Genomic DNA, 12,230 nt, shown 5'->3' with positions numbered 1-12,230 from the left:
CTCAATAACACTTTGAGGCTTTGACAGAATTGAGTGCAGTTGGTTCTGACACTTTGGGGACTTTGGGGCTTCCCTGGATTCGCACACAGGCACAGGTCACTCTCAGGTTTGTTGCTTTTCCCTCCCTCGTCAGGTCATGGACCGAATGAAGCTTTAACCTCATCACCTACCCAACGTGTCCCCTGGTAGCACTTCTGGATTTAGAACTTGGAAATTGCACGCTAACCCTGAGATGTGTGAGAGACAGATGTAGATGTCTCACTTTATACATACTGTACACCTCCTTTTAGTTACCATTTACACTGTGGATATAAAAATGATTTAACTCGTGTTAAAAACAGTTTACATTTATGTTGCTTTAGCACTACAGCAAAATATTTTTCTCATGGATTATGTATAATAAATATCATGACTAATGACTTATTTGATTCAACACAGGAAAAGTGTTGTTGACAGGCTGCTAAAAGTAAATGCATGATACTTAAATAATGAAAATGAAAAACACAAACATGCTATTATGTGCTGGCCACATCCAATGAATGCAATGAAGCCAACCTCACTCAGCAGTAAATTAAATCCAACGGAGCTGAATCTCGAATTAGCGGAAAATGTGATAAATACTTTACTGCTATATCTTACCGGTACTTTCAGCATGTGTTAAGGAATGAACCTCTAAATTCATTTTCGAGGGAATTTAAAATGTATTATAATCTATTTGTGTCATACATTGACGTACCATGACAGCAGTCTCTCTGCCACCTGTCACGCTGTGGCTCAAAGGGAAATACTCAGTGGAGCTGACTGCAGGCCTTCCAGTCCTCTGTGTCCACTTCACAATCGACCCTCTGTTCACAACTTCGGGTGGGTCCAGCTCCTTCCATCCACATCCCTGTGAAAACAACCAAATCTCAACACACTCTAGCACCGGCTTAGCCATGTGTAAATAGTCCCATGCACATTCTCGGACCCACTACTAAACCCATCACACACTACGGCACAGCAGGATCTTTAGGGAACCTAACCCTATTCCTGCCACTTACCATTATAGTCGAACCTGTCTGCTCCATTGGAAACACGTGTGCGCTCCCATGCTCAATGCATTCATGCATGAACATGTGCGGGACCCAATGTATTCCCACTGTACGCTTGAGTGTGACTGTGCGCATAAAGTCAACAATGTCACCACGATAAACTGTCATCCCCTCAATCCTTGCCTTGATCTTTGCCAGCCACTCAAATATTACGTTACATCAGTATACTAAACTGGAAAAACCAAAACCTTTTGAGGAAAAAAAAAATAACTCTACATTAATCCAATGTTGATTTACTAAAATCCCTATCCATGAGAAAATCTGTTTGTGACCTGTCACATATCAAAGCAGTTGGATCATATTAGATCCATGTACTCTAATACTTATTTTGCCACGGAAAAGTATGGGAAATGTCTTTCCTAGAAAAGGCACAATAAAGATGGAATATAGTCCAGTCACTTATTTATTTATTTTTTGTTACATTCTGCCTAGTGCTTATACAAGATAAAATATTATAATATTATTATAATTTTCATTCACTAAAAACAGGAATACCCAGGGAAAATCCACACAGACCCAGGGGGAACATGCAAACTCTACACAGGTGGACCAATGTGGATTTGAACTGAGAACTCCAGAGCTGTGAGGCTGACACGCTAACAATTCAACCACCAGGCATCCTCAAAGTTGAACAAGAATTGCCAAATTAAACGACAATTATCTAGAAAGCAGTGACACCCATAATAGCTCTTTCACTGAGGGGTTGTTAGGCATGTGCAAATTTGAAAAGATAACAAAGACATTGAGAGTTATGTAAATGTCGATGCACTCTGATATTAAGCTGAGAGGGAAAAAAGGGGCGAGGTGGGAATGTTCATGCTTGATTTTGCTTGAATACCAATGTTTTAGTAACTATTGCCTCACTACTCATTCCAAACTGGACTAATGAACTAAGCTAGAGCCAGAGGGCAAAATGACTTCAATACATCACTGTTCTCTCAGTTCAGACCCTTCATCCTGCAACCTAACTTAACAATTCAGTCATGATAAATGGCAACAGCTTGTGTGGAAAGCCTCCCACCCACCCTTTTACTCCCATTGTATGGTATGATGCACAAGGAGCCTCCTAATGCGCAATGATGAAAATGTTCTTCCACTGTGACGAGGCAAAGTCTTCAGTCTAAGAGACCCACAAGCCGACATATGGTTTAGCGTATCACCGGCGACATTGACGCATGGCTTGCCTCAAGAGGAGGCTCATCCACGCAGCTCACTTAGCCATCCACATCTTGTGAAGGGGGACCATTCATTCAGAAAGGAAACTAGCATATAACCTGTTTTGGGTACAAGAGCATTATAGCAAGTGCCATGTGGTACAGTCGTACAAACATGCAAGCGTAAGGGTGGGCACGTGCGAGCTGGACCACACACATTCACATAAAAATAACCATCCATATGTATCTTAATGTACACCAGCATTCACACATCCATAAACACACGTTTGCACGTTTAAACACCCAAATAACGCAAAATGACTACCACGGGCCAAGAAACACAGGAGCACTGTTGCTGAATCAACCAAGCCTCCGGTGACAGATGAACCAAATGGGCCTCAGTGTTTCTGTGGTTGGGTGGACTCTGCTTTTATGGTTGATGTCTCTTTGATGAGCTGTGGTAAGTCATACAAAAATCATGCTGCCTCGTGGTTGCCAGAACACTTGTCCATATTGCACAGCCATTTGAAAGCCCGCGGGGGGAACCTCTGCCAAATAAAATGGATCCGATTCTGAAGGAAGGCATTGGTAATGAGGAAAATGCCCTGCCAGGTGCCAACTCTCTCTCTCTCTCTCTCTCCCTTTTTTGCTATTTTGCTACCTGTAAAGCATGTGTCCTGTTGGTAATATGTCGTACTTACAGTATAGCCCCATTTCTTGCAACCATCATTAAATCAAGAGTTTTGGACTATCTTCACAGTTCAAGCTAATGAAAAAAATTGAAAAACTTTAGTGTCACAATGTCTTATTTTAATAATGACAATGATGAAGTGTGGCACATTTCATATTTGTACGTGGAGTCTTGATTCATAACATAAACTCAACCATCCATGCCCAAAAGGCGGATTCACAATGTATTTTATCATTCATATATGACATATAAATTGGTCACCGAATGGGAAAAGAATAACAGTTAATGAGGTGCTCACGAACTATTTGGCTATTTAATATGAAGGAATCACTCTAAATATAAACGTTTCGGATAAGCTTTCCATTTTAAAGCCAAACAGCTTTTTAAAATTCATAGCAATGGTAATGACTGGGCTCTACTCTTTCACCTTTAAGTAACTGCAAAGTTGCAAGCTAAAGTTTGTTATTGACAGTTGTATACATTCTATAATGGGAGAATATTGTCAATCTATGAGGTCAGTCTCATAGGGTATTTTCTTACATTGACATAGGCACATCAAATGCTCATGTCCTTTGAGCTTTCTATATCACGAGACAAATGGTGAAACAGACTGAGGGTTGAACTAACACTTAATAGGAAGCACACAGGTAACTCTCAAATTGATCATTTGTGCCACCAGAGATTACAGAAGCCCGTAACTCACTATGAGACTGTGATACACTGGTTTCATTTTGAGACAATAAAGTAGATCTCAATTTGAAGCAAGAAAAAAAACTACAACCAGTTTTTTTCATTAGTTTAGTTCCCCACACAATATTTTACGGCAAGACATACATGCTGAAAACAATATCTGAAAACATCGACTCAGAAGCTCGGATATGACATTCACTTTGTATTTCTTTGTTTAGAAGGTTAATTAAGCAAGTTAATCCCAAATTCTAAAATTATACTAGCTCAAAAATGTCTGGATTTTGTGATTTTAGTTATCAACAACATGACAAATTGTGGGGCAGAAAGTCGTGAAGTTGTTAGAAGTGAGCTGTGACTTTAAGGTTAAAGTGTATTAGGTATCAAACAAATAAATATGATTTGGCCCATCGGTCTCGGTATTGTCACATCCACAGCCGTGCCGTCATTCTTATTTCCTCGCTGGTAATAAGCACCTGAATGCATAAGAGATGTTGCTCAAGTCCTTCCTGTCTATATTAATGTTTTATTTAGTGTTTTATATTATCATAATCAAAGTCCCAATAAAAATAGCAAAGCTGAATAAAATATACATATCAAGTGACAGCCTAGTTCCGTAACCTGTCCCACATAGAATCTTGATGTTATGTTAACAAACAAATTAGCATTTAAATGAGTCCTGCATTTTATCCTTCAAGGTTATGTTGTTATAGATATTAAATTAGAGTGGGTCCACGTGTATAGCTGCTTGTGTTTGGTGGAGATTGTAGGTGTGTGTCCACGTGCATGTGTGTGTGCAGGTCTGTGTGTGGTCCGTACGCTGCCAACCGACAAGTCCCCCAGAGAGGTGTTAGAGCAGGTTTATTTTGGGTAGGTTTGGAAGAGAGTGGGATGGATATGTACATGTTTCAATGTGTGTGGGTCACTGTGTGCACAGGCTTTAAGTGAAGCTGACAAACCTTTCCATGTTTGTAGTTGAATATGGCCTTTAAATTTAAGTTGCCTTGAATTCTCAAGAAGACAGATCCAGTGGTTTAGATTGCATTGGATGATTAAGTTGGCTCATCTCCTAAAGCAGCTGTCATTACAATTAAAAAATAAGCTCTGATTGCAGCACTGCTGCAGTCATTGTTGAAATAGCAAGCAATGACTTAACTCAAACAGTAAACCAAAGGATTCACAGGTGCTTGATGTGAAGAGTTTTGGAAATGTTCAAAGTCCGGCCAGTGGGTAATATTTTGTCCTTCTTAGGAAAATGTTTGCACAGTTCTGTTTAACGAACGAAAGAAAGAAAAGGCGGGTTCACTTCAGCCTTTTTTGGCTCGAATCAAACCTAAAAGTGTGGTGTGCACCTTTTGGGCTGGTGTGAATACAAACTATCGAACTCTGGTGAACACAAAACAGCCGGACCTCGACCTTGCTGGGTCTGTGGTCTCAGTTAGCTTCCAAACAGACTGTGTAGCGGTTCGATTTATGTGTTAAAGCGGCCACACAGTCGTTCGGACCAAAACTGAAATCACACACCTACTTGCACGTGACAGGCATCCGTAGCCCCTGGCCAATTTACCATGTTTCCCCAACCAGACCGTATTGTCCAATGATTGATAGTTGCACACAATAAATTTTGGTCCCGACCAAAGTAAGCAAACTATGGACTTTTCTGATGTTTATGCACCTTCAACATTTGAACTTGAGTTTGGTTCAAGGCACATGCCCATTTTACCCAACGAACTTTGAATGCTGTAAAGCTCTTTAGTGACTGTATTGTTAACCAAACCAGAATGACAGTAAACTGACCTTGCTCAATAGGACTGGGGATTAATGGTAGCATTCATAGATTTGTTCATATATAACTGATTGCTTTTTTTCCACGCAAGGACATAAACTGACAGCAATAAAAGTGTGACCCAGATTACCTGCTGCCTACAAGCATGATATTGTCTTCATCGTGAAAATAGATATGTGAGCGACCAGGCACTTTGCCTGCCCTCCTCCCCAAGCAGCAACTTCCTACATGTATTTGAATCAGCATTGGTATTCAATTAATCTCATAGGCAAACTAATCTTTCCTTTAATATAATTGATTCATGAACCTGTTCAAAGCATGTTGTTTTTAATCTACTTCTCACCGTCTGAGCAATGATAATAAAATATGGATTAATTTGTAAACTGGATGATTTTTTTCTCTCTTTCGCTTGAATCTTATGGCAGATCATGACTGATCAAGGACAACAATATATATGTATGGTAATTCACATTCTCATAAAGTATTAAAAAAAAGAACACGCATGATATTACCAATGCAGAATAAAGCCACACAGTGTAATTCATGTAGTGTGCACACATGGAGCAGTTTACAAATTTATGTCATGTGTAACATATCCAGACTGGTTTTGCTAATATGATGATGACATTTATATGGTTTCTCAGTCAAATTTTCCCTCTGAGAGAAACCAAAAACAAATTCACAGTATTATGGGCATCCAGATTGTACAGTGGAACATGGAGGCAAGCTGAACCACAATTCTGAAAAGTGCGGGTGAGACACACAAGCTGGTGTAAAGTTTTACAATACTTACAATAATACTATTAATTTTATTATATAGCCACCTGAGGGTGTTGTTGCGGCCTGACTTTGATGAAGGAAGATGCGAACTCAATTCCTGCTGGTGGCTTATGATTTATGATTGTGAGTGTGAATGGTCATCTGTCTCCCTATGTGCCGACTGATGACCATTCATTTGATTTTCCGAGATGTTTTTTTTTAATAATTGCACAAATGTGAATGAATATATGCATTGTTTATATTGTTACAAGTCGGTGTTCTTTGTACTGTAGTATTTGATGTTCTAACATCTAAACTAAAAGACAAGCAAAGTCAAACAATAAGATTTCAGGTTTAACAATCTATTATTTACCAACGTGTGTTTCTCATAACATTGTGTGGATCTGTTTTTGACATGCAACCTCCAAGTCCCTAAACCTTACACCCACTGTTCGTGAGCCCACCTCACAAATCAAACACTGAAGGGGCTTACAGTGTATTGGAGGGAAATTCCAAAGGTTGTATGTCTTATTTAGTAAAAGAACTAAACAGAAATCCAATGGAGAAAAGGTGGACGACATCAACCATGTTATGGTCAACTTCCAACCTTTAATGCATGGGTGGGGCTCATTGAAGTGATATACTGTAGATTGTGTCGCGCTGCAGTGATTGAAGCCATGTGGATGTGGTGGTATGGCCTATTAATCCATCAGAAATCAGAGCCACACTTCACATCGCCATTTACACATTCCAACACTCACTGATCCATCACAGGCAAAGACAACCTGGAAGCACTCAGACCCCAAAGTAAACTATTTCCTGAAGCCTTATACCCCCACCCATGGCATGGGCCAGACATTTATTTGTTTAGCATTGCTATCCTACGTAGTTTGGGTCATTGCAAAAACTAACTAGGGAATTTACAGGGCTGGGTTTCAAAGTAGGGGCGTACAGAGGGCTGTCTGATATGTTCTTGAGGTTTTGGGACAGGAAGGGAAGATTTACAAATGGACTGGAGTTTTCTTGAAGACTTGCCAACATTAGGCGGGCTGCTGTTATTCCAAAGGAAGAAAAATTCCTCCTCCACCCAACAGACGCATATCCTGTAGGGCCATATTCACTACTCATAATGAAGGAAAATGCAATACAAAGATAGGTCTTTGGATCTTAACAATTTCTCAATTTGTTTAGGGTGTGTTTTAGCACATAAGGAAACAAGAAGTTGTGTTGGGTGACATAAGTAGTGTAGTTATGTAGTTTTGTGTGTTTTAAGTTTGTAAAAAATTTTTTTTGTTATTTTTATCTAAAATCTAATTTTATTTTATCTTTTTATTGCATTGTCTTAAGTGGTTTAAAATACCTTGGCCATACCTACCTTTCTTAATTTTTGCCAACACTTAGTAATTCATAAATTTCAACAACAAAAATAGTAATTCATAAATTCCCAAAAAAGAAAATTAGAGGTATAGATAATACACTTGACAAATAATACAAGGAGCCAACTCTCTTAAAATGATCTTTAACTTTTATATTAGATCTTAATTTTAATGTGCATTTGGCCTTTCTTGAGCAAATTATTTTTCATTTTAGTGTTTTCTTCTGCAAGAAATATCCTCCAGCAGGTTGGTGCTGACCTGCTGCGACCCATTGTGGAATCGTTTTCCCACCCCTGGTCTTAGATCTTGCGAAACACAAGGTGAAAAAGAACGTTGCCCACATTGGTTCCCTTTTGTATTCCTATTCACCTTCTTTCCCTAGTGTTTCCCACTCACTTGAGTCATCTTCATCTTCCCCCCCATCTCCATCCCTCCAGTCCACTCAACACAAATGCACACACAAAGTAAAAGGGAACTTGAAAGACCTGTTTCAGGTGTTTGAACTCATCATTACCAACTCCAGCCTGGGGATCTGCTGTACTTGACAGCCTTGTTGATAGATTGTAATTGTGCAGTGGCAATTGATTGACTGGCCCTCACTCAGTGTAATATGCATTTATTGGAGGTTACAGGTAAAGGGAACAGCAGTAATGACTTTGCTTCGTGTCCTTTGGCAAATGACCCTGGCAAAACGGCCCCCTTCACAAGCTCTGATGGACACTTTACAATATTCAAGGAGGGGCTGGATATTTTTGCATTTCACTCTGAGATGTAACTGCTGACGAGGCAAAAAAAAAATGTTCAGTTTCCCTTTTAATCAAATTTCATTTATTCCTCTGCTGGGGAGGAAACGCTAGTTTTGGTTGTCTATGTGTTCGTTATTTTTTCCAGTGGCTGCTGGTAATTAATCATCCATACGTTTTAAAATATCTCCTAGCTCTCAGTCAGTACTTTTTCGCCTCGGTGTATGAGTGATTACCACCGAAATAAATATATGACATATTCGAAAAGGGCCGGAAAAAACACATATGGTTTACTCTTTGAAACTGTAGCGCATTTGAAGGAGTAGCAGGAAAGAATAAAGGTTTATCTTGAATGGAGAGTGACTTGCAATGTTCAGGTGCAGCTAACGAAGTTGTAGAAAAAGGGAATGTACAGTTGAGGGGAAACCATTTAGTTTCTCATTTATTTTTTAACAAGCCAGGAGCAGAGAGAGAGAGCGAGAGGAAAACACACTTCCTTGCCAAAGCAGTTTGTAGCAACCATTTAGCGTCCAAACTGCTTACTTGCATTTAAACACTTTTTTTCTTAGTGTTATAGTATCTAAAGGATGCATATGCTTCGGCATATTGTGACGGTAACAGCAGCAAGTTATTCAAGAATTTTGATTGAGATTGGAGTAAATTAATTTGACTATGTCAGTTTTACTTTTTCAATACAACCATTTTACTACTCATCAATTGATTTTTCACCCTGTAAATTGTTGCTTGGGTGGTGTAATATTTATGAGAACATATAAAGTTATTGTGTCATTAATTTATGTCAAGATAGACACAGACGTTTACCTCCATATGCCCTGCAATTGGCTGGCAACCAAGGATGTAACCTGCCTATACCGTCCATTGTCGGCTGGAGTAGGCTTCAGCACCCTGCGAACATTGCGAGGAAAAATGATTCAGAAAATGTATGAACAAACGACATATCCAGAGACACATTTATTCCAAATGTTTCATGGTTTTAGGTAATCTAACTAAGAAATTGTCTTTTTATCTTATTTTTTTATTTTGGGAAGTAATGTTTTCACCTTTGCACCCATATAATGAAACGTTCTGACTGTATATACATAATAGGTTGTCTTTATGATGAGTTTGAGCTGGGTTGACCAGGATCCCTGATTAATATTATACTAACATAGTCATGTAAATGGTGTCTGGTTATTGTATTAAGCTCCGGCCTCCTGCTCTTTTTACTGGTCCCCTAGGATGATGGGCATTGAGTACTAATTGGTTCCACAGCGAACCATAACATACCCCACCTTAGAAGGCTCGCCCTGTTTTTATTTATTTATATATTTATTTATTTTTACAGGACTCTTTAACGAGTGTTTTGCAAACAAAATAAAGGGGTTGATAAGAGGTCGGGTAGGCAATTGATGTGGTTACTAAGTAGTTAATTTGCATTCTTTGAGAATATTCAACAGAGGGAGATAGTGGGTAAATTAGACAGTGTGTTTGGGGAATTATGGCCATAAATGAAAACATAAAATCAGAAAAATATTTATTAAGGGATGGGTGTTGGGTTTAATTTAGTGTTTTAATCAAATGTATATATAATAGGGCGGATCGGTGGTGCGAGTGGTAGTGTGTCGGCCTCTCACAGCTCTGGGGTTTTGGGTTCAAATCCAGGTCATGTCCATCTGTGTGGAGTTTGTATGTTCTCCCCAGGCCTGTGTGGGTTTCCTCTGGGTACTCCAGTTACCTCACACGTTCCAAAGACATGCATGGTAGGCTGATTGGACACTCTAAATTGTCCCTAGGCATGCATGTGAGTGTGCATGGTTGTCCGTCTCCTTGTGCCCTGCGATTGGCTGTACATCGATTTAGCATGTGTCCGCCCCTTATACTCATAGCTGGCTTGGATAGGCCCCAGCACTCCTCATGGCCCTGGTGACAAGAAGCGGTTTCGAAAATGATTTTTTTTTTTATCAAATGCAATGCTACTTGGGACATTTAAATTATCGACTATTGATGTGAACGTTAAGAAACATTTCAAAAAATGTCAAACAGTGTGACACATCACTAATTAAAAACTATCTAGTGCACAGCTGGAGCAATTGCTTCTCATATTAAGCAGCTGTGCTATCACATGACACCAGCTTGTCTTCATAAGCTCCTCGAGATAATAACATGGATTTTTACTTGTGCTCATTGATAAAAAAAATATTGGGTATAGTAAAATTTGATTGTTGTGCATTCGGGGTACATACACATCTTACATTCAAATAGGTTACCCAATAGGTCAGGTTGATAAAAATCCCAAAGCATATGAAAGAATGTTACTTCTACTTTTATATGATAATTATTACAAGTATCATTGTTGTCTCTCCGTCTACTCTTAATAAGGGATACCATGAAGAGAGGGGAGTTAAGATAAGTCAGATAAAAGTGTGACCGAGTAAAAATGAATGTGCAAGCAATGAACCCAGTACTAGGACAAATCACCTGAGTATTAATCAGTTGACATTCTACTGTGTTTAGTGGCACCTAGTCATGCCTATGCCCTTTCCATCATGTGTGTTATTCATGCAAGATAAAAGACTCGACGGACATGCTAGACACCACCCCCGCCATCCCAGGGGGAAAAAAATACCGACACGCCCAATGGCCTGCAGCCACAACCAGTGAAGCACTGTCCACAATGCAGGACACAATGTGGTTCCCTAGGCCCACATTGAATTTGAAAACATTGTACTTTTCATACCAAATAAAATTATTAGATACGAGGTTTCAAATTTAGAGCAATAAATGAGAATTGATGTGCAGAGCGGATGTAGCCTTAGATTACATTTGTGGCAAGAAAATAAAAATGTGCGATTGATGCAATGTACAAGAGGGTCACAAAATCACCTTAAAGTGTGCTTTTTGGGTTAAAGCCATATTTGCACTTGCCACTGTACTTTATGCCATTTTCTCAATATTCTGTTTTACTACAAGACAGAAAAGTCAGCACCCTTAAAATAATAAGGAACAAAAGGAAAGTAACTGAAAAGAAGATGATCCCAACAGAATATCATTGGACAACAACCACTTAGGTAGGCTAAATCACGAGAAAGCTACAGTGGTCTTTTTTTCTCTGTAATGTGATTTTTCCCCCCACTGTATTCTCATCAAAGAGCAATATACTAAAGCACTTAAAACAAGTAACCTTTGTGATTCATTACTTAACCTCATTGGATAGATCAACAGATTGGAGTGTAAAAGTAAAAGTACGAGGCAGACCTTTTTAAGGGGGCTTGTAGACCACTTCTGCCTCAAGAGGGGCAAGCCCAACGTGGCTGGATGTTAGCGGCCAAAGCCATCAGCTGAAGGCAACATTTTTGCGCCTGAAGCCATTAGCTGAAACCAACATTTTTTACCTTGGTAAGAAAAATAAATGCTGTGTTTTAGATAAATTTAACGTGCTGAGTTCCCAGATGTAGCTGAATCCAATGAAAACCAAGCCCATCTATTAGTGAAGCAGCCACTCTACTTATCAGTCTTATCCCGACGCCTCTCCATTACATCATTCAAGCCCAACCACACTGTCAGTGGACACAATGAGATCAGATGCATCAATCAGGCCCACAGGTATGGAGAAAATTGAATACTGGCTGCCCCAGCTGGCTGACCAATTATTATGGACACTCAGGGGTTGCTTTTCGGCAATCTATGCACTTAAGATTATGTGGAACAGCAAGAACTTCAATGGAGAACTATTAACTCAATCACTGCTATTTATAGCAACAGATGTGAAATATATTTTGACTGGGTGGGCTGATATTGATCAGTCATTGTTGGTGCCCCAAGTTAAAATGTGTTAAATGACTATTGGCATCAATAGTTGCGTTTCCTTTACCATTTTTTTATAAAAATGATAATTTTAAAAACATCTGCAAAGTATATATGTCCTTGCACATATTTCAAATGG

The 12,230-nt window shown here is 39.2% G+C and overlaps 1 long non-coding RNA gene across 1 annotated transcript in view; it reads right to left on the bottom strand.

Annotated features, from left to right (window-relative positions):
• The window catches only part of LOC144193915 (uncharacterized), a 230,871-nt gene that overhangs the window by 208,718 nt on the left and 9,923 nt on the right, over positions 1 to 12,230 (bottom strand). The window contains exons 3-4 of the long non-coding RNA XR_013325789.1: positions 9,110 to 9,193; positions 737 to 889 (exon numbers count right to left, since the gene is read on the bottom strand). This is a non-coding gene — a long non-coding RNA (uncharacterized LOC144193915). The remainder of the gene's footprint in view (positions 1 to 736; positions 890 to 9,109; positions 9,194 to 12,230) is intronic.

This window comes from Stigmatopora nigra, chromosome 3 (assembly GCF_051989575.1).
Source record: "Stigmatopora nigra isolate UIUO_SnigA chromosome 3, RoL_Snig_1.1, whole genome shotgun sequence".
NCBI lineage: Eukaryota > Metazoa > Chordata > Actinopteri > Syngnathiformes > Syngnathidae > Stigmatopora > Stigmatopora nigra.
The sequence above is the reverse complement of the archived record's forward strand: the minus strand, read 5'-3'. Positions and strand labels throughout refer to the sequence as shown.